General features: G+C 32.8%; 1 long non-coding RNA gene across 1 annotated transcript in view; it reads right to left on the bottom strand.

Moving 5' to 3' along the window:
• LOC141577916 (uncharacterized) overlaps positions 1-19535 on the bottom strand; it is a 445824-nt gene extending 426289 nt beyond the window's left edge. The window contains exon 1 of the long non-coding RNA XR_012507539.1: positions 19456-19535. This is a non-coding gene — a long non-coding RNA (uncharacterized LOC141577916). The remainder of the gene's footprint in view (positions 1-19455) is intronic.
• Positions 19536-24009: the final 4474 nt, after the last annotated feature.

Consider the following 24009-nt stretch of genomic DNA (forward strand, 5'->3'; position numbering starts at 1 on the left):
TAGATATCTGGAAGAATTTATTAGATTTCCCAAGAACATATCTGTAAACTGAAAGGATGTAATAATTTAGGGGAGATCAAAACTAAATATGAGTTGATCTACAAACCTGGAGGAAAACAAACATCTACAAGCCTCCCATTGTATTTTACAAAAACAGTGAGTGTTATAGCAAAACTTGACTCTAAAAATACAAAAGAAAACTTAAGCCTAATTACACATATTCATGAGTTTACTTACTTACTCAACTATTTATTCATTATCCCATTCATTCATTCATTCATTGCATATTTAATGCATGTCTATTATGTACCAGGCACTGGGGACAATATATACAAGTTAATGCGGGTAAATAACAGAATATTCAGACGTGACCAATGCCTCATAAAACAAAGTCTTAAAAATGAACTGTGAACTAAAAGTGTTAGATACATCACCAAAGGATGATCCATGAAAGAAAAAATTGATAAGCTGGACTTCACTAAAATTAAAATGCAGTGGCTTAATATAGCACAAATTTACGATCTCATAGTTCTATTAGTCAGAAGTCTGATTTGGCTCTTCTGGCTTTTCTGCTCTGGGTTCCATAAAGCTCAGGTCAAGGTGTTGGTGGCTGGGCTCTTATCAGAAGGCTTATTCAGGTTGTTGGCAGAATCCAGTTCCTTATGATTGCAGGACTGAGGTCCCTGTTCCTTTTCTCACTATCAGCTGGTGACCAGCAGTGACCCCTAAAGATCTCTCTTAGAGCCTTGCATGTGAGCACCTGTATCTCAGAGGCAGCAATGGAACATCAAATTCTCCAGTTTGGAATTTCTCTGGCGTTTTCTTCTGTCTCATTGCATCTCTCTTATGTCTACAGCCTGAGAAAGCAAGCTGCATTTAAGGGTTCAGGGGTAGATTGGGTCCACCTGGATAATCCAGGATACTCTTCCTATTTTATAGTTGATAACTTTATCTACATCTTCAAAGTCCCCTCTGCCATGTAATATATCATATTTCAGGCACTGAGGCATAGACATGTAATGTATCATATTTCAGGCACTGAGGCATAGACATCTTTGGAGTTGGAGGGGCATTATTCAGCCTCTTGCAGAAACTCAAGAGACTGGCCTTTTCCCTCATCAGCTGAAGTGTCATGATTCTTTCCAAGAGGGATTATTTTTTCTCCTAGCAATGTCATACTTCATGCATTTCTGCTACACAATCCACCACTATCAATCTGTTATTATCTTCCTACTGAATAAAGGCTGCGCTCTCTTAGTATCAATGCTCCTTTATGTTTTTCCTGTGGAATGTTCTGGCTTTTACTTCTCTTTACCCTTTAGTCTTTAAAGTAGAGCCAGTCAAAATTACAAATCTACAATTCCAGCTGTTCTCTCTATAGTTAGATGTTTCCATCAAACATAAATCACAACAAACATCATGTGAAGAAATTACCACTATTACCACAAACCAAAAAAATGAGCTACTATTCAGCAAACTAAGTTGTCTAATCAGTACGTTGAGCATTATGCTTATGTGTTTATAATTATGCTTTTCTCTTTAGTTCAGCTCTTCCTGGCATCGTTTCTGTGGGTCTGCTTAATATGATTTACTTAAACATGGGATTACGTGAGAAATATAATTGCTGAACACCTTCTGGAATGGTTTATATAAGATCGCTTCTTCCAAAGATCACAAGAGGAGGGAGCTTTCAGATGTGTGCAGCTGCTACTTCTACTTTATTACTGACTTTCTGACATCCAAAGGGCAACTGGCTCTTCTTTCTATATTGACTTATTTAGTGCAGGAGTCCTACTTTTTCCAAATTATAAACGTGCTTTTCCTTTTCTTACAGTGTATTTGCTAAAAGGTATATAATTACAGATTATAATTTATATCTCTTGGTTTTTAAAATGGATAAATTTTCCTATAATTAAGCCTCAGAGTGCTCTGCTACATATATTGAGGATTGACAAAGTGTCAAGAAAAGCAATTTTAGAACAAAAGAATGCTGTGGTTACACATGGTGTCATAACAAAGGGTTGATTGGGAAAATGCTGTTAAACAATCAAGAATTCAGTTGGGTATCAAAAAAATTAATCCTATTATTTAGGAGTTTTTCTTGTCAGCCCTAAATTAGTCATTTTCTGCTTGACTGATGATATATGTTCTATCTTTCAAACTAAAAGTACAAGGAGAAAGTTCTCTCATATTCCCTCTCTTTAAATGATAATAAGTTATTAAATTCAAGGAGAAATATAACATAAAAGGCTGGTGAGAAGAGACTCCACAGATTGGTGTGGAGGGAACATAAATCAGCAGAATGTGGGTGACTAGATGCTACATCCCCACCCCTATACTCTGTCACCACTTAGTTGCTTGAATCATTCATTCGTGTATCTGGATCTCCAGATCATATCTGTGAGATGGGCATAATAATGCCCTGTCTGCCTGAAGAAAGAGGGTCGACTTTCTTAAAGTTTCTCTGAACATGGAATTTTGTGAATAGAAAAGACAGCAAAAAAGACATATGGTCAATTTGTCTAAATGATACAAACTTTTTTCAAAACATCAAATTCAATTCAATAGAACTAAGTGAAAAAATAAGTATACAAAAGAACCTATATACAAATGTATAGTATTTTTGTAGTATATACAGAATAAATGCTATGCAATGGAAATTAGAAATTTCATATATATGTTATATAAATACATCATGTAGTCAATCATCTATCCATCTATCTCTTGGGAAAGAAACAAAGGAAGAAAATTTTCCTGTATTAACATTGGTTCTCACAGACTTATAATAGGATTATACACAATTTTCATTTTCTTATGCTCTTTTATATTTTCTAAATTTTTTATAATGATTAAATATCTTTTTCACTAATCTTTCTTTAGTCATCTTGGCATATACCTACATCTGAAATTATATATAATAATAATAAAGTTAGAAATAGATTTTTTTGAAACTTAATCATCTAAGAGGTGGATGTCTTGATGATTTTCAATAATTGGAGAATTGCTAAATAGATTATTTTATTATTCTCTTCCCATAAGAAGACAATTTAAAATAAATGTAAAAAAATTGATACATTTATTTTAAATTATCTTTTTATGGAATGAGAATAATAAAATAATAACAATAAAACTAAACTGAATTAGCAACATAAAAAGTAAAATATCATATATGTATTATATATAATGTGACATACATAATGCTTATATGAGAAAAATAATATGGAGTATTTCTTTTTTCAAATATTTGTTATTGTAATCCCATAATTAAAAGTTCCCATGGGGAAACAAAATCATTATAAAATGAAAATTTCTCATTTATCCCCTTTTGATATTAAAAATATGAATAAAAATAGAAATAAAAATTAGAAATTGCCTGATCTTTTTTACTTTTCAGGACTTTGTTTCAATGAGCAGAAAACTGCCCTAAATTATTTGAGCATATATATATTTCAAACTCTCTCAAAGAAGTTGAACAAAAAAGTCTATACATATTTATATTTAATAGGTGCTTAAAAAATAAGATGGACATATAGACCTTAAAGAGACTTTCATCTTTAAATAAATAATATTACCCTAAATCAACAGCTTATTCTCTAGGTTAATACTCTTTTGTCTATGGGCAAGAAAATTTCAATTGTTATAGCAAGACAGGTTGGGTGGAGATATACACATTCATTCAGCTATGAAGATTTTATAGCCATTTGGCTCTATGAATAAAGATTATTATCTCTTGTAAAAGAAATCAATATCACTAGTAGAAGAGGTATAAAACTAGAATTGTATGTTCTGGAGATAGACAGACAGACAGACAGACCAGGCATAAGGCTTCATTCAAATAATCCTGATGAACAATAACTAATAAACCATGAAAAATGTTAACAAAATATAGTCTTTTAAAAGAAAAGGCAATTCCTTTGATAACTGTCTAAATTTAAAAAGCTAAAGCTCTAAACTGTTCTTAGAAACAATGATCAGTACACATATGTAAACTAAGACAAATGTGCAGTATATTATATATGTACTTACATGCAATGTATTGTATATATACAGTCAAATTGTAACAATTCTACCTAATAAAACTGAAAAATGAAAAAAACAAAAGGCAGAGTAACAGGGAAAACTGTATTATCTGAAAGAAGGCAGGGAATTTGTTCCTTATACAAAGATATGTAAAAAATTTCATCCCAGGAGTATAACGTTGTCATAATATTGAAACAAAATAATAACAATAATTCTTCCTGTATGTTAAATTGAATCCAGATGAAACTGTTTGACAAATTCTATAGCACGATCATTTAAACTAATTTATATATTTTAGTTCTAAATATGTGTTTATAAGATAGATCTGTTCTCTTAAAATACTCTCAAAAACCAGTAGAATTTATCTTATTAAATGTTTTAATTCTAATTAATCATCTTCCCATCATGTTCTTTTCCTTGCTATTTCAAGAATATTAATATGCTCAAATGGAAAATTTTAAGTTCTAAACATAGTAAGAGAAGTGTCTAGATAAAGAAGGAAAAAAGATAAAGGAAAAACCTCTGAGCCGCAGATCACAACCAGAGGGTGTGTGAATTAAGGAGTATCTCTGTGAGGCATGGTGGCCCCAAACTGAAATGTCAAAAGCATCTGACAAAGGTCAAAGCATTTTATGAAAAAAATGTCCCAGATAAACTCTCATTAGAACTACTCATGCTTCCATTAACCCTTCCCTCTCTACATTATTTTAACAATATCCCAAATAGATTCACCATTATTCAAAGATGAGTAATAACCAAAAGAACTTAAATAACACCTATGTATGAATATTGGAGCAAAAGCATGTGGGGAAAACATGGGGAAAAACAATAGCAAATTATTTTAAATTATTGGAAATAAGGCTAAACAAATATATGAATAATGATTGCAAACAACACGTAAATATCATAAACCCTAGCAAGATTAAAAGAGTAAATATAGATTGGAAAATTATTAGAAGATTTATGGCAAAAAATAAATACAAGTTTTTAAAAATTTTAAAAAAGGCTATAGCACAAAGAAGGTACAGGTAAATAGATATTCAGTTCCTTTTATTTCATACTGGAAGACAGCAGATATCTGCTCCAAACTAAAAAAAAAATTATTTAGAGAAAGGAAAATTAATTATCTCAGTCAGCTAATATGTGTCATACATTTTTACAATTAGAGAGATGTTTTAGAAACTAGTATCTCCTATTGCAAGGAAAACATTATCTAAAGACAGCAATTTATAAAGCTTAATGTCATTGTTTTTTCTTCTTTTAAATGCCATTAAACAAAACTTTAACACTTTGGGAAAAAATTCTAGTAATTTAGTCAAATTATTTTACCTATTTATAACTTTCTGTATATATGCATAGAAAGAAGTATAGGAGTATGGTCATCAAATGTTAGTTGTTTCTAGGTGATGGAATGTAGGGATGATACATGTACTTACACAGCTGACCCTTGAACAATGTGGGGCAGGGAGGATAAGGACAGACACTAGCTCAGTCGAAATTCCTAGCACTGCTCTCTCTGCCTCAAAAACAAATGAACTGAGGACTCACCCAAGGGCAGGGAGTTGAAACAGTCTGGACAGAATCAGAACTCAAACCCTAACTCTTTTGATTCCACATACTGTGATCTCTAATCAAATATAAACTTTTCCCCACACTTGTTAATGTAAAGATCTGTAAAAGAAAAATACAGGTACTATATTTACTGGAAAAAAAAATCTATGTAATAAGTGGACCCACACAGTTCAAGCTCCTGTTGTTCAAGGGTCAACTATATAACTTCTTTGTTGCCTGCATTTTATAGAATTATAAAATACATTTTTAAAACTATCTTAATTGGGTAAAAATGTCAAGTTTTAAACAGCTTTTAGTTGCCTGAATCTACTTATAAACTTTCAGAATCATACAACATATTCTTGACTTAAGTACAACCAACTCTAATGCCTAATCTAAAATTGCTATGAGATGCCACACACTTATATCCAAACTGAAGGTCCTCTAAGCTCATGGATTTGCTGCTTCAAACATATGAACCCTCGACAGCTGCTGAGCGTTCTCAGAATTTTGCATGGATATATTGTGTTACAATAATAATTAATAACAAACTCACTGAATTCCTAGTGCAGAAAGAAAATCATCTTGATTTATCTTATGCTTCTAAAGCAGTTCTGTGTAAAAACCAATTCAACACAGAAATATTCATTTTGCAGGTTGTGTTATAGTGAAGATGAATAGAGATCCAATACAAACAGTCTGGAAGGCAGGAGTCCAGTGAAGAAAACGCCAAATGTTCATACCTTGTGCTTCATGCGTTCCTAGATGTCTGCCAATCAGTTAATCAGAAACTGGCAATTAATTTAAAGTGAGTCTTTAAAGGGGTGACCAAATTTCAGAAAAATCTATAAATTAGTCTTTACTTTTTCTGAGTTTCTCTTAACTGCAGTTTTGAACTTTCTGATCATTTTAGATAATGCATTTTAAAACACCAAAAGATAAGTATGAAATGATAAAGCAGCTTCTCTCTTTTGTCATAGCTGAGAAGTTATGCGTAGGTTAAGGAATGGAGCAAATATATATAAGCAATGGAGTGTTTACAGCATATATGGTAGGAATTTACACAGCCTGCTTATACATGGGAACTTTTCAGTTACCTAAGAAGATCAGTTGAGAAAGAATACACCAGCTGAGTCCCACACTAAACTGGCTGTCGGTACATATGGGAACACTAGAAATCACAGACCCAAAGGCAGGGGATAATGCTGGTTTCAGTGCTTCAATTCTATTTAGCATGGAAGCCTGTCAATGTTAATTTCAAAGAGTTGCATGTTGTCAAACAATCTCCTTTTATCACATATATAGGCCACCTCACCAACACCCAATTACAAAAAAGAAAAAACTGAGGCAGTTTCAAATTTTGATAAATAGAGTAATTCATCTTCAGTCCCTAAATCAAGCCAGTGAGTCACTAGCTTCATGGGAAGAGCTGCTTAAATTAGAGTATGATTGTCAGCTAACAGTTATTGTTAGACATAATCAGTAAGTAAAGCAAAAACAAAATACAGATATCTATATCTATATCCATATCTATCTATATATAACTACTATTAGCCAATGGAATCAAATATGCATGTTAGAAATGTATTTCAAAATTAAAAATTATTGTAACCTTGGTAACATCTGACCATACGTAAACTTCTAAGTTATATCCAGAAATATTAAAATCATATAGAACATTACTTTATGAACCAGAAAATAGAAAATCCAAACACTGTATCTCTACTAAATCTATTGCTTTGCTCATTCACAAGACTATATTATTCAAAAAATGATAAAATTTGTAACACCTACCCATAAAGTAACTCTATTCAGCTTAATCAGACTAGAAACGACTATTTGAATTTTAAAAGCAAATGCAAAAGATATGGATCCATTTAAACAAATCAAATCAACAAAGCATTCAAATTACACAGGATTTTCACTTTTCTTTAAAAATAACCTCATCCTGATTTTGTTTTATATTCAGCATTCCAAGACAGCTCAAGGTGACTTAGTTTCATTTGCCTCTGTAACCTATAAAAATCCTTTGCATATAGGTTACAGCACTCAGAAGGTTTGTTGACTGAATTAATGCTGTTTGTACAATACCTATTATTGGCAAACACAGAACCACCACATTTAGAAGACTTTGTCCTGTTTACATTCAAGATATATCAAAGCAGGCAGTTATATTACAAGTATGATAGACTAGTCCAATGGGTCTTCATTAGATAACACACATGCACTAATTAAAGAATAGTTTAAATCTGCAGGTCTGAATGAGACTCTTCTAATATTTTACTTATTTTCATCATTTTTTGTAATATATCTTTAAAGCTATTCTATATTGGCTATAGTCTTTAAAAAGGATCAACATCGAGAATATTGATTTATTTTTTACTAAGTTGACTATCTTAAATGTTGTGCTTGTTACATACACAAATGCAACTACAGAAAAAGACATTACAACAATAAATACATTCATAAAACACATTTAGAAAAGTCTGATTTTCCTGGAACTAACAGCATTAGAGACTACAAGACAAAAAAAATCTAACTAATAATTTATAATGTAAATAATGGTAATATGGCCTATGTAAAAACTAAGAATTAAGTCTCACGGTTTTATATTTTATCTGTCCAGGAAAGCTGCATAAAGATTATTTAAATCAAAATTATCTCCCTGATATAAAAGACTAATTATGCAATATTATGCATGATGGTAGAAATTATAATAGGGAGAAAAATGAAAATATTTTCAATTCCTAAACAATATAGATTTTCTTGCTGCAATACATTCATAGATAGCACTTCTTCTTGTAATTAATTAACATTTGATTGTATTTCCTTATATTACAGTTCTGTTAACATATAAAACCTGCATAATTTGTGCAGTCTTTTTCCCATCAGGCATGAATGTAATATCCCTTATCTTTCAACACAGCCAAGCCCTGTAAATATAATTACAAATTTTTATGTTTACTCAAGCATAAAAAACTCATAAAATTAATATTGTATTTATCCTCTTACCTTTGTCAGTCATTAAAATGCACCAGGGACTTCTTGAATTCATCCTTTATGACTGGAATTAATTTTTACCTTGATTTTCAAACTTTAACAAAGGCACTTATACGCCTCAGGCAGTTGTTAGAAGTTTGTGTTTCTGACATTCATAAAGGCTGAATTTGGATTACAAATCTTAAAAACTAGAAAATTGGAAGTATTAAAATTAATTTGGCAGACCACGTTTAATCAATGCACCAAAGCATGTCACTCAGGGAAATACACACTAGAACAATATTTCAAAAACTGTCCTATGGATTTTCAGGTGTCTTTACTTTCTAATATCTTAATCTGAAACTTTAAATTATATTAAGTGATAATAAAAGTCTCACAAAAGTCCTTTTCATTGCAAGAGGGATAACCAACAATTTTTAACATGCTTTTTTAAAACTCCGGGTGTTCAATAAGTGAGTACCATCCCTAATAACAACAAGAACCCTATGTTAATGAATTCTGAAACCTACAAAATTTTGATGAAAACTGAAGGGTGGTCTCTTTTTATCTAGGAGACAATATAATTAATCAATTGATGTGATTTGCAGAAAACTAGGTGCCAGTCTTGATGCCTGCCATACTGTTTGTTTATTGGTTTTACTGATGAATCTTCATTTTGCACTAAACACAGGAAAACTGCTATATTGGATATCTGCCTGCCCCAATTTGCATAGCAACCCACAAAGCTTAAATAATGACCAACTTACAGGATAGAACTTGCTTAAGGGGAAGTATTCTTATATCTAAGATATAATAGTTACTTCCAAGGATGATTTGTGTTAGTTTACATTACTGTACGTTATTTTTTATGGATTTTAAACCACACATTCTATCGAATCATACATTAATTGAATACTGGTTACTACAGTCTCTAGTTTTTATTTAAATTTCAAAAAATTTAATGAAAACTTATAGAGGTTCATTTTGTGCCAGGTTCATTTTAAAGCACTTTACAAATAATACTTGTTTAGTTTTCACAGTATTATTATCTACACGTTACATACAAGAAAAGTGAGGCACTTTTATAAATTGCTTAAGGTCACATAGCTATAAAGTGAGAAAGTGGCTTTCAAATAGTGGCAGTCTAGTTTCTAGAGTCCAAGAACTCTATTCTGCTTCTTTGAGTCGTAAGTTTGAGAAAAATTTTGTCTTTTAGGTTGTCTCAAAGGTACTAATAATGCTGTTTCTTTCTAGCTTTTGCTCACTGGTTGTTCAAATTCCACTACTATATTACACCTTTATTACTTTTACTCCCTCTGAAAGTGGTAAATAGTATAGAGGCAGCATCTGTATTTTAGCATGTGCCAATCCACTTACTGATTTATTTTAACAAAAACCATTGAGGAAATAATGTCAACAGTAGAATTAATCTAATGGTTAAATTTGCATTAGGATAGAGAAGATACCACAATATGTCTCAAATCAAACTTTCTACATGGTTTTCTGACACTTAGTTTGGTTTCACTTTGCCCTTGTTTCTAGCTTCTGGAGGAAGAATTCTTAGGCCATTAATTTAGGGGTTTCCTTCTTCTTAATCTAATCATGTAAAACTATAAATTTTCCCCTAAGCAGTGCATTAGTAGCAAACTACATATTTTGATATGTTGTATATTCTGGTCATCCAGATCAAAATATATTCTAATTACCTTGTGATTTGTTTCTTGACTCATGAATTATTTAGATATGTTGTATTTAGTGTTTCCCTCGATAATTTGTTAATCATGTCTAAATAAGTTCCATTCTACTCACAAAGTATACTGTGTACATTTTTTTTTGCCTCTTTCCTTCTAAAATACATTTGAAAGGTCAATGTTTGCCAGAGGGTATTTGATTGATTTTGAATGTAAAATGAAAACTACTTTACTTAATAAAGTCAACTCTCACGTATTAAAATTTGATACTGCAGGAGTGAAAACAGTCTCTGATTAAATGCTGCCTGAATGAGTAACCAACTAACTTTTGCTCCCTCATAAGTGGGCTGCCATGAAATATGAGTGCAGTCTTATAATTTTTGTTTTTATGTTCTGAGTCATAGTCAGGCTACAAGAACAAGATGGAATTGTTGACTTTTATATTCTTCAAAATATTCAATACTCCAAAAGGAACTACATGCATTTGGTATTTTTCAGGGATGGCTCAAAGCTCACAACAATTCTAAGACATTAATGTCACAGCATATTCCCCTTTTTATTCTTAAAATATGCTGTGAGCACAAGAGACTTAGTAAACACATAAGTATCTTCCACTGTAAATAAAAATGGTTTTTACATGCAAAAATCGTTTTTCAAAATCTTGTCTTAAGGAGAAGTAAAAATCCTAATATATTGCTAGTTGACATCCTCAGTGTTACTAATGAGAAACATTACTTGTCTTTAAATAAATAAATGCCTGCTGCTAAACACCCTGGAGCACTGCTACGAGGCTCCCTGGTGCCCAAAAGGAAAACAGCTCCATCCCTAATCAACCCCAACACTGCTCAGCAGAGTGCCTGCTTCTCTCCCTGAGGCCTCTGCCCTCAGGGTTCCCACCAGGAGTATTGTGCAGGACACCACAGCCACAGTTTAAGTCAGACAATGCCAAACTTGCTGTTTACATTTGGTGAAAATCCATCCAGCTTTATCATTCCTTGATGTGGTAAGTGACACATAGAAAGGTTTTTTTTTTCTTCTAGATAAGAAAAGGAATACGTTTTAATCAAAAGGGTCTGATATTTATTATAAAAGCAATCCTGCTATAAAGTTCAATCTCTTTAAGCCTTTGTCTATACCTCTTTAAAGTGCCGTAACACCTATCTCACAAATGTGTTGTAAAAACAAAATAAGTCTGAGAACAATTTGTAAGCCACATTATAGGTGTTAGTTTATCTTAACCGTTCAGTTGCAGTAAAGAGAGCAACAATTGAGGATATACTCTAAACTACATCTCCAATGTTTAAGAAGTAGACATTTTAGACAACAAATAAAGCTATTAAAAATACATTTGTTATTTTAATGAAGATTGGTTTTTGATTTACAAAATATGTCATGTGATGTTGAATCAAATCCTAGAAGGATAACCTAATAAAGAGAATTGCAAAAATTCCTAAGCAATCTCAATCATATTAAATATTTTGCAACAAAATTTTTTAAATGGAAGAGATATTTATACCATGCTACATATAATCTCATTTATATAAGGCTATTTTTCAAAAATTCTAAAAGGAATGTGTAAATGCATAAAAATGAATCAAATATTTTAAAAAATGGCAACTTCATTTTTAATAGGTAAGTTTTATACATTAATATAAATTGTTTAATATTATCATTAGTTTTAGAAAAATGAGCATTTTATAACACATAGTAATCTATATCTTAGGCTATATTTTTACACTGAGGCAATTTAGTAAGTGATTATCTGTGCAAACACTTTATGTGATTTAAATTTAACCCAAGACATTAGTAACAGACACGCTAGTCCTCGACTTCATCTAGTCCTTGCCCCCTGTTTTATAAAGTGATCAAGGTCAAGTTGGCTATATGCAGGTCAAGCTGGCTATATGCAAGTCCAGCAGAAACGCATGAAAGATATAAACTGTTTTCTCTTTGATAGACTTGTTAGGCTAAGGAGTGTTAGAGCTAGTGTGAGGATAAGAGTTTTGCTTGCTTTTCTAGTTTAAGCACAATTTGAGCAATGGAGATACCAAGTGGAGGCTGTTGCATTATTTCATTATGTGCACAATGTTAAAACCAAAAAAAGCTGTAAACAGTTCAACTTTCACCCAGGGTACAGCTTACCTACCTAGTACTTAAAAATAATCCTTGAAATTCTATCTTTTTCATCTTTTTTCTTAATTAATGAAGTTATCTGAGCCACTTCTCTTTTATGACTAAATTGATAACTGACACATCATCACTTCTGCCACAGTCTATTAGAAAAAGCAAGTCAAAGGCCAGTTCAGATTCAAGGAATAAAGGGGAAAAAAAAGACTGCACCTCTTGAAGGAATGAGTTGAAAAGTCACATTGAAAAAGTTATGGATAAAAGGAAGGAAATAATTGAAACATTCTGTAATCAATCTAGCACAATACGTTTTGTTTACAATTCTCTGATATTGAGCTGAGGCTTTCTCACAGCTGTCTTTAGAGGAATACAGACACATGTTATATTCCCTTTACTCCATGAGTTTTAGTACTAGACTCATGCCTTTATAGGACAGATCCCTCCACCATTCCTTTCACGGACTCTCTCATCATCCTGGTTACCTAGCTCTCAAGGCTTTCTCATTCATCAAGATTCCTATTCAAAGCTGATTTCCAGAACTAAAACCGCAACTGCTAATACAATTTGAAAATAGCAGGTACATAAAGGCACTTAATATCAATGATAAGGACAGTCCTTTTCTACTAATTCAACCAAAGATGGTAGCTTTTAGGGAAAAAACCATATATTAATGACTGAATTTATTTTCAAAAGCATTTATCAAGTATTTAACAGAAGCAACGTGATGCCTGCACTAGACAAAATAGAAGCAAAAACATTGTGTCTCTCCCTTCAAAAAGCTTACATGTAGTAGAAACGATAGTTTAACAAACATATCATTTCCAATATGATAATGATTAAACTAGAAATATGCATAGGGTTCTAGGGGAGAACAAAAGAGCATAATGGAGAATTGGGATAATTTAAAATTGTGATCAATAATTTCTTCTAAGCTTAAGTTTCCTCAAATCACTGGAAAATGAAATGCCCAGATTTTGAAATCAGGTCATTCTGACATTAAGGACTACATTGGTAATCTAATTACTTTACAAGGTTTGATAAAGAACAGAGGAAGGGCCCACTTTGGAACTGGGCTAAAAAGAGAGATGATATTAGCCAAGTCAAGTTAATTTAGAGTTTTGAGCTACTGCTCTAGGACTTGTTCCATTGCATCTAAGAACCTATGGTCTTAGAACCTATGGTAGAGTGAGTATGGGTCATTAACCAGGTCCCGGGTGATTTGGAGGTTTTGGAAACAGGTAGCCAAACATATCTATATTTCTAATACATAGTTTTGTAGTTTTAGCTAGAATTTTATATCTCTTTTCTTAAAATTTAATTTAAAGCCATATTGATCGGTCCCCCAAATCTTTCAAAATCATTAATAGCATAATGATAGCAGCTTATCATTTTATTTCATTAGTCATCATTTAGAAAATTAAATAATTTGCTTTAATTACATCTGTATAGTTGTTCACTCTCTATTTCACCTATTCTTTTTCAAAGAGAATTAAAAAAAGATGGCAGAATACCACCTGCTCCCTCAAATTCCCTTGCTTCTGTCTCATAAATTCACTGGAGTTTCATTCCCTGTTTTTTTTTTGACTTCATGATTTTTTTTCCCCAAATGAATCAGCAAGAAATGTGGGCTTTTATAATGACTGGCAAGTACTTCATCATTTGAATACACACACTCAATTCAAAGAGCCTACTTTTCACTTGGCATTGGCAGGTTGCCATATGCCCCTTAAGAGAGAAATTTACCAAACACACACATTCTGCCAAGGTCTCATTCTTTACTGTGTCAAATTTCCTCTCAAATTCCAGGTCCTATGAATTCATTTCTTATTGTTTCACTTGAAATGACTGTTCCTTCAAATTCTCAAGAATCATGTTACACCTGGTATTGGGTAAAGATACTGGAAAAACACATTGGAAAACTGTTCACCATGTCTGTGTAACAAAATGGAGATGATAATAATGGTACTTATCACAAAATACTGTTGTGAGGTTTGCATTAGAATACATATATATATATATATATAGTGCTGAATACAAAACCTAGAAAATAGTGAGAGCTCAGAGGTTATAATTATTAAATATATCGAGCTTGGTTATTTCGAATGTCCATTCAGCTGTTAATTCTAATATATAATCAATTCAGAGAAAATGTTATACCTTTCAGTGTGATATGTCTTCCACTGTATATTTTACAATAGTTGATTATAGAAAATTGTCCCTTCATCCCCACTGACTTCTTTCTTGAGTAATATGCTTCATCCTGTCTAGCAAGTGTGTTATGCAGAGGTGTCATTGAAGTCTTTTCACATGTACCTCAAAAGAAAAGAAAACACTTTCGTCCACGTCAGGTATAAAAAGACATATTACATATCTGTTAAAGAAAATACTATTCTGACACATAAAAATGCTAAGGATGACTTTATTCAAGACTATTTCAATAGTGGCATTGCACTAGGGAAGAGAGATGGGGCTCAACTCTGAAAATAGCCAAGACAGCTGTGTATTTATAGCCAATAAGAAGAATGAGGGGGTCAGGGGATGGAAAATTGCTAAGAGGAGACATCCAGGGTAGGAGGCTTCTTGCTAAAATGGTCTAACAGGATCCTTGCCAAAGACAGGCAAAGCACTTAGGTAGTAAGGGTTGGGGCAGAGGGACTTGATCAAATATCAAGGGTGATGAGATACAAAGGGTGGGAGAATTCTTGCTAAACTGACTCAGCAGGATCTTGCTAAAACTGAGCCTAGACAGGCCAAAGACAGTATGGGGCCAGGATTGAGACCTAGGACAGATGAGGGTTCAAAGGAGCCTGACTAAAGCTTGGTGCAACTTTGGAATAACCTGTGAGCTACTACAATATCTTTCCATGTGTTCACATCTTAGCTGTCCTGATCAACTTTAAATCCTAATCCACCTGAAAAACTGCCAAAGAAATTATATTTTTTTCAATTATTACCTTAGTGTCCACAAAAGAAACTCTTAAAAAGCTACTTAATTTACTTTCCTCTAGAGTGTAATATTATAAATAGCTAATGAGTTTTATCAATTATTGAAACATCAATTCTCTCTCCTAGGAGACACACAGACACACACGTGCACATACATTTGCACAGATTAAAAGGGTCCTGTGCTCAAAGGGTACTTTGGGATATAATGCGTGACATGTCTGTCACTCTTTCGAAAATCCACATTGCTATACAAATGAGGCTATGAAAGATCCTTTAAAAAATAAGGAAAAGAGAAAAGGAAAAATGCAGACCTCTACATTTTATTTAATCCAGTATTTTTTATTTTTTCCCCACGGAGATTTTTTTTTCTTTACAACTGTTGACATTTGTAAGCCAATGTTTCCTTAGGATTATTACGGAAAAAATGGCCTAAGCTTGACATATTCTGAGAGAGCTCTCAAATAAATAGTGAGTTAAAACTGTTATGTGCAGTCTTATAGCTCAAAAACCTAGCAGTGTAAGCTTCCATTAATATTTCTTGAGCAACTATTTAACAGATTTCTGCCAAAATTTTACAAAATTCAAACTGTCAGTTGATAAAGTTTTGAGTAATTTCCCCAGCTATGGTTTTACAAAATACATGGAAGCATTGCTTAAATGTACATTCTATGTATCAATTATCTACAAAAGTAGATAGTAAACACATAGAGCATTTTTCAATGAAGAAAATCTTCTGGGGATCTAAAACTGTATCAACAGAGATAGAGATGTATAATATGGTAAATATATAAAATTTACTGATGATCATACTTAATGTATCTTAAGTTTGAGGTTAAGTGCACATGTCCTTGAACTAGACTAGTTTCATCATGTACTAACCTTAGTGGCCTTAAAAAACTTACTTAACATCTCTCTCTGTGTTTCCATTTTCCATTTATAAAATGGGGGTAATGATTATGCTTAAAATAACATCAGATGTATCAAAAGTACTATGCAACTGCTAAGCAAAATATAAAAAATAAAAAAGCATAAATTGAAAGAGCTACCAAGAGTTAGTAAACGTTGCTAAATGTTAATTATTTTAAAACAGCCCTTAACAACTCTAGGATTGTAGTTAATTCATGATTAAATTATCTGACAAGTAAGTTAAGTGCTGTGTTTTAATGTTGTCCAATGAAGAAACTATGAAGCAATATGTAGAAGAAAACTTCTGTTGTGAAAGTCTGGAAGCCCGATTTATAGTCTCATTATATGGAGGGTGAACATATTTTAGATCTAGAAATAACTCTGAAAAGAATCAACTTATTCCCACAAAAGAAAACTGGCTTGACTATTAGAGTGAAGAATTAAGACCATAGAATTCTACTATATAAAACAAAATGTATATGATTTTTCACTGAAAAAAATTTAGGACATACAATCAACAGCCTCAACTATAAGACAATTTGGATGACACTTGGGGAACAGCTGATTTTTAGTATAATAGCTGCCACTTTTTACCAAGGATTAGTTACATGCAAAAATATTCTAAATACTATTGTGAGCTGACCATTTGAATGGGGTTCTTAATATATATATATTGGAAACCTGTCATTTATGCAGATTCAGCTGTTTTGTAAGTCAGTGTTCCTTGTTTGAGATAATTGAATTAAAATCTGCATAGATGATATTTCTTTAGTGGGCACAATTCTAATTCCTTCAAAGACTAATGAACTGTTACAACTTAAATTAGAAAAAAACTCTCAGATTTTCATTTCTTTTGTGACTGATTTGGATTGTTGCTGTTTTTTAAAACTTTGACTTACATTGTTTTGCACAGTTAGCATATTTAATTCCAGATCACTCATATACTTCGCAATAATATATTTAGCAATCTAGTGTAGACTTACAAATATTCTTCTCATTCTGGAATCCTATGTCTCTTTCTAGAATTTTCTTTAGTATCAGGGTCTGCACTGAGAAATTCCCACAGCCTTCATCAACATTTTTTCCCAATGCTGTTATCTAGAAACTTCTTCCTGCTCAATAAAATATCTGCCTCCCAAGACTACAGTCTCTGTACCTTCCATGACAACTACCTATCTTTCTAAAAGAGTATGCAAAAAGCACTAAGTGACAAAAGCTAGAGGACTTTGCCACTAACATAGCACATGTATTTTTCCAAGAGCCTTTTGGAGACAATGATCATATTGTGTTGATGAAAGCAAAAGAATGACTTCAGTGGAGGGAATCTCATGCCATGTGAGAAGGTGCCACACTCTGACAGGCAGGTGGGAAAAGTGAATGGGATGAAGCAGGACCACATTTGACTTTCAGCATCAAACAGTTATTAGACACCACAATTTAACCCTATGTAGAAATATATTTTCTGTTCTCTTTCAGACATATTTTGGGCAAAATACAAATGCCATTAATAAAATTTGGAATGTATGCCAGTCTACTGTGATAACACAATTTGAAGTTAATATTAGCTAGCAGTAAACAAAAAAAAAATGCATAAATTCTTGGGCATCACTGTATTCTTCATTCCACCTTTATCTTTTTTTCTATTGATTTTTTAAAAATGGTAATGGCTCTGGGAAAATTATGGTTATCTTTACACAACAGGTCAGTTTAGCAAGCTCATTCATTACTGGCTCATCTTCATTCTTGGGTATTTCTACTCCTGTGAAAAGCTTATATATCCAGCAAAGTCACCTCTGTGCAATTAAAGCAGAATCTATAATGAATTTCTACCCAGTTAAAGGATAATTTATTCAATTCTGTTCTAAGGAAAAGGATAACCTATATGCAAACTTCTGAAAGAAAGAATGGCAGCCATATTAAGCCAAAGAAAGGTGTTTACATACACATGTGTACTTATACCTTAACGGAGAGTGCTGGTTTAACTACTAGAAAAGTGGTGAAAGGAAGTTCTATGTTGGTGTTCTGCATGACTATTCCTTTGAACGAACAATCCCAGTCTAATGCTATTATAAAATTTCTTCTTCATTTCACTCACTTATTTCAATCTTATGCATGATATTACGCCATATGGATTTGCTACCACCTAGGGTTTTTATTAAAACAGTTTATTGAGATATAATTTATATACCATCAAATTCACTGGTTTTAAGTAAACAATTCAAAGATTTTTAGTAAGCCCACAGAATTGTGCAACCATCATCTCAATCCAATTTTAGAACATTTCCATTATCCTTAAGATTTCCTTACCTCAACCATGTGCCAGACACTCTTTTGCATTATGTTCACTACTACTCTGGCAGGTCGATTTTATTAAGCTTTTTATGAAAGCTTATGATGATTAAATAAATTGCCCATAGTCACACAACAGAGCTGGAAACCAGCAGAACCAGAATTCAAACCCAGATCTTTTTATGCCAAAATCCAAGATCAGCTCATGACACATGCCATCACCCTTATTCCTTCTTATATCTCCTGCCTTGGGCCCACCACTCTTCCCATCTCCTCCAGCCTTTCAAAGTAATAATCACATAAAAAATATTCACTAAGAATTTTTGCTTGAAAATAAATTACTTAGTTTAAAATACTGCAGTAACTTAAGAATTTGAAAACCCTTAGTTTGAATGATCAACATTAATAAATTAACTAATTAATTAGTTAATTGGTTCTTCCATGTGTGAACCAGATTCTCTAATAAACACCTGGCTTGACAAGTTTTCAGGTGCATTTTGTAAACAAAGTTTTTATGTTCACAGAAAATCCAAGTTGTAGAAAATCCTTTAGCCAACAACATGCAATGACTGAAGATGTCAGCAATTAGCAAAACCACATGAACTATATATTAAGGGGTGGACAGAAATTATTAGTCAAGAAATTTGAAATCTAAGCATTTTAATCCCCTTAACAAGAACAATGGAAAACTGATGAACAACCTGTTTATGATATCCAATCATACAAATACTAGTGTGTCTGTGAACTACAAATATTTCCAGACTTTGCTCAAGTTTCAGGAAAATCTGCGTAACACTTACAGAAAATATGCCCATCTGAAAATGTTCCATCATTTTGTTTAATGATCACAAAATATATATAATGGAAATTTTGATACTCCTTTATGATATGTGAAGTTCAATCTGAGTCCACTGACTTTATATTTAAAAGCAACAAGCAAACTTACCAATAGAGGAGGTCCTGATAAAATGAAGAAATTTCCTTTATCCCATCAAATGATACTGACTTGATCCCTTGTCTTTCCCTAAAATTGAAAATATATAAACTCAGCAAAAATCTCCCAGGCCCTACAGATCTGCTCCTGTAAAAAGACTTTCTTTGAGTGGAACATAGCACAAAACATAATGATCTTATTATCATAAAATCAACAGTGAAAATAAATCCCGTCTACATTTCTCTATTCCTCTGCTTAGCCCCAGGCAATGACAAGTCTACTTTCTGTTCTCTGTGTATTTCCCTACTGTGGACATACCAGATAAATGGAATAATACAATATGGGATCTTCTTGCATCTGGCTTCATCATCTTCACATATTATTTTTGAGGTTCATCCAAATTGTATCATGTATCAATACTTCATTCCTTTTTATTGCTAAGAACTATTCCTCTAACACTGAGTTTTAAAATTTAAATTGTAAGTATAAAGAAATAAAATGAGAGCTGATATAATCTTATCTTATAATATCTTTAAAAGTGAACTTGGTTCTTCTAGTCTGTCTCCTTTTCAATGTAAATCAGAAAAAAAAATTATAAGAGATTATTTTGCTTCAGAATCACCAACATATTTACAAAGGGGCACAAGGGATTATTTATATTTAGTTCTTTAATGCAAATTGTTATATTTATTTTTTTAATTAAATAAATTATGAGATATTTTGTCACACTCTATCTTTAAATTAACACTTACAAAATTATGCTCTTAAAATTTTATGAATATTGATCAGTCCCCTCACATAGCTTTCTTCAGATAGAGCAGAAATTTTTACTATGATATTCCTAACGTGAGACCCATCTAGTAACTTTATAAACTCTCTGGTTTATAAAAGCCTTCCATAAATCACTGTCAAACAGAGCCTTAACCAAGAGGAAATAGTTACTATAGAATCATATCATATATTTGAGGCCTTTCATTCTTTAAAAATATATTATGTAATTAAACTCATCACATGTAAAACAAATAAGTATGGTTGGACTTACAGCTACTTTTTATATTTAATCAAATATATTAGTAAATTCAAATATGTAAGGCATTATAGAAAATTCTGTTCTTAATTATTGGAAGTGCTGATACAGTGAGTATTGAACAAAATCGACTTTCCCTCATGTGTGATACACATTATATGATACGTATAATTTAATTTATATAACCTCCTATTCCTCATCATTTCAGCATCCCTATTTTACCCCAGTTTCACAGCAACTGTTTAATACTTCTTCACTCTCTTTTAGCATACAAACTCATGTTCATTCTTAACATTCAGCAGACAACACTGTCTCCTATTTACTAAAAATCAAAGCCATCCAACATAAAACGTTAGATTTCCTGGCTCTTTCATCAAATCTTCCCCCGTCTTCACTGCATTTTCGTGTTCAGCGCTGTTTGTAAAAAAGTATTCCTTGTCTTTAGCAAATATCACCCCTTGACCTTTATCTGTGATTCCATCATGTCTTTTCTCTGGTAGTTACTCTAACATCTTTAATGTATCGCTTCCATTCTTCCCTTCTTCCTGTAAACAATCACATAATATACTCCCTTGATTTAAAGAACATTTCTTAAATCCTAACATTTCTCAATATATGGCCTGCTGTTGCTCACTTGACTTTGACTGGTAAATTCCTCATAGAGTAGACTAGTCACAGGACCTCTATTTTCTTCTTACCGGTTAACCCTTAACTGCATACCACATGGCTTTTTTAAAAATAACTCTCCTGCATCTGTCTTCTTAATGGTCTAGAATGAGTGTCAAACTGCCAAATTTGAAAATACTTTCTTTTCTTGGTCTTTAACTTTCTTGAAAAAGTAACTGTTGATTGAAATTACTGATTTCTTCCCTTGAATTTTGACTTTGTCTTTATTGAGCCTTGTTACTGTACACCTTGTTCTGCCTACGACCTCCCTTCCAGCTTTCGCTCCCTCTCTTTTGTTAGTCCCTTTCCCTTAACCTACCCCTTAAACGTAGATTCTCCTGGCTCTATGTTCAGCCCTCTGCTCTTCCTCTATCAAAGGATTTTTCAGAGTAGAAACCCAGAAAAACGCATACACTCAAAATACACACAAAAGTTTGCCTATTTTAAAGGGGTTCAAGAACACTTGAAACACAGTCTTTAAATCAAAAACACTCTAGGAACCCTAGGTTAAGAAACTACTCTGCTTTGAGAATACCTGCTGCTTGCCCTTCTCAGCAATCTCATCCATATTTTTGTCTTCATGTCGAAATGAAACTCCAAAATTAATACCACTGATGCTATTATTGATTGCAAACTCCCACTTCCTATTGCCTGCTGGATACATACTAAGGTGTGTGGTCAGGTCCTCATACTCCATACATCCAAAACCTCCTGAATACTCACAACAAACCTTCCTGAATTTTGAATTCCTTAATGTTTTAATATTTTGATTAAAATGCAACATGCTAGAGTGTACAATATATAAATGTACAGTGAACAGCTCACTGACTTTTCACAAATACTCCTGTTAAGTATGATTTTATTGTCTATTTTTTCTCCTGTTGAGCCATCCCTTAGAAATCATAAGACCGATGGTCCAAACAAGTAATGGCTTTTTTACTTTACAGGGAGGGTTTGAGGACAAGAAGGTGCAGTTTTCCTTAAGTCCAGGGGGGAAAAAAAAACCCAGGATTTTAGAGTTGAAGTCCTATCTGTAATAACGAAGTATCAAATGACCCCAAACAGGTCTTAACACTCTAAGCCTCAATTCCCTTATTTTCATTTACATACAAGAAAATCCATGCCTTTTATGAGTTTTCACAAATGTGTAGTCATGTAGCTACCATCACAATCAAGATATAGAACAATTCCATTATTTCTCCTCAAGTTCCCTCCTCCTATCACTTACAAGTGAAACTTTAAGCCCAACCTTAACCTCAGGAAACCACTGATCTATTTCTCACATTATACAGTTTTGCTTTTTCCAGAACATCACGTAGGTGTAATAACACACCATGTCATCATTTTAGTCTGGTTTCCTTTACTTTGCATAATGCCTTTGAGATTCACTCATGCTTTGCTTATATAAGTAGTTCATTACTTTTATTGCTGAGGGGTATTTCATTGTTTGGATGTACACAGTTTGTTTATCCATTTCCCAGAGCTGAGGGACTTTGGGTTGTTTCTGGGAGTGTCCTACAAATAAAACTTCTATAAGTAGTTTTTCTGTAGATATAGGTTAACGTTTTACTTGGACAAATACCTAGGAGTAGATTTGTTGAATTGCACTGTAAATGTATGTTTAACTGTCTAAGAAACTGCTAAACTGCAAACTGTTTTCCAGAGTGGCCATATAATTTTGCATTCCCATCAGCATTGTATGCGAATTCCAGCTGCTCTGCATCTTCTCCAGTAGATTGTTTAGTCATTTTGGTTCATTTGCTTTTGCCATTCCACTACATATGCATTGGTTACTTATTATAGTTTTAGTTTGCATTTCTATAATGTCTAATGATACTAAGCATCATTTAATGTGCTTATTTGATATCTATATGTCTTCTTTGCTTAAGTTCAGTTCAAAGTGAAATTTCTCTTAGTAGCATGCCATTTGCTTTTTCTTCCCATTTTCCTCCAGCTTTATTGAGATATAATTGACATGTAGCATTCTGTAAGTTAGGGTATACAATATGATGATGTGATACGCTCATATGTTACAAAATGATTACTATAATAAGGTTAGTTAACACCATCACCTAACTTAATTAGCATCTGTGCGTGTGTGTGTGTGTGTGTGTGTGTGTGTGTGGTGAGAACATTTAAGATCTACTCTCTTAGCAATCTGACTCATCTCCTTCCCCAGTCTACTCTTCACAAAGATTCTAACTAGTTTGTCTCAGTTCTCACTACCACAATTGTAGTACAATCCATAATTGCTGTGCCTCTTTTGTGGGACATCTATTTTACCTTGTATAACTGTTATTTATTTAAACTTCTCCCCATCACTCTTACTAGATTATTAATTTTGTCATAACATAGCACAGAGCTTTAAAATATATTTACTAGATAAATTATATAACTGATGTTCATGTTATGTTTACTGGTTTTGCATAGTAGTATCTTTTAACTCTGTATAGTGTGACAGTTAAAATCATGGTCACAAGGTAGCATCCAGATATCACAGAATATGTCTACGGCCATACCACCCTGAATGCGCCCAATCTCGTCAGACATCACAGAATCTAAAATATAAACAAATCAGCAGGAAAAGGAATCTCGATTTGGGGCAGAAATAAGCAGCTTCTGCTCTTTTCATTCCCATCAAAAGGAGATAAAGCACCCTTTACTAGAGCAGCACAATAGGCAGTAGGAGGAGCAATCAAATAATGCTACTATTGCTTCTCTAGTGTGGACCTGTGACAGGTGCACCATGAGCACAGAGGAGCTACCTGAGCAGCAAGAGCTTAGCCAATCTGTTTCACAATACAAACCAAACAAGAATGACAAACTAAGAATGACAAAAACTAAGCAAAAAACAAAACCAAAATCTACCCACA

The sequence above is a fragment of the Camelus bactrianus genome, chromosome 6 (genome assembly GCF_048773025.1).
Source record: "Camelus bactrianus isolate YW-2024 breed Bactrian camel chromosome 6, ASM4877302v1, whole genome shotgun sequence".
Taxonomy (NCBI): domain Eukaryota; kingdom Metazoa; phylum Chordata; class Mammalia; order Artiodactyla; family Camelidae; genus Camelus; species Camelus bactrianus.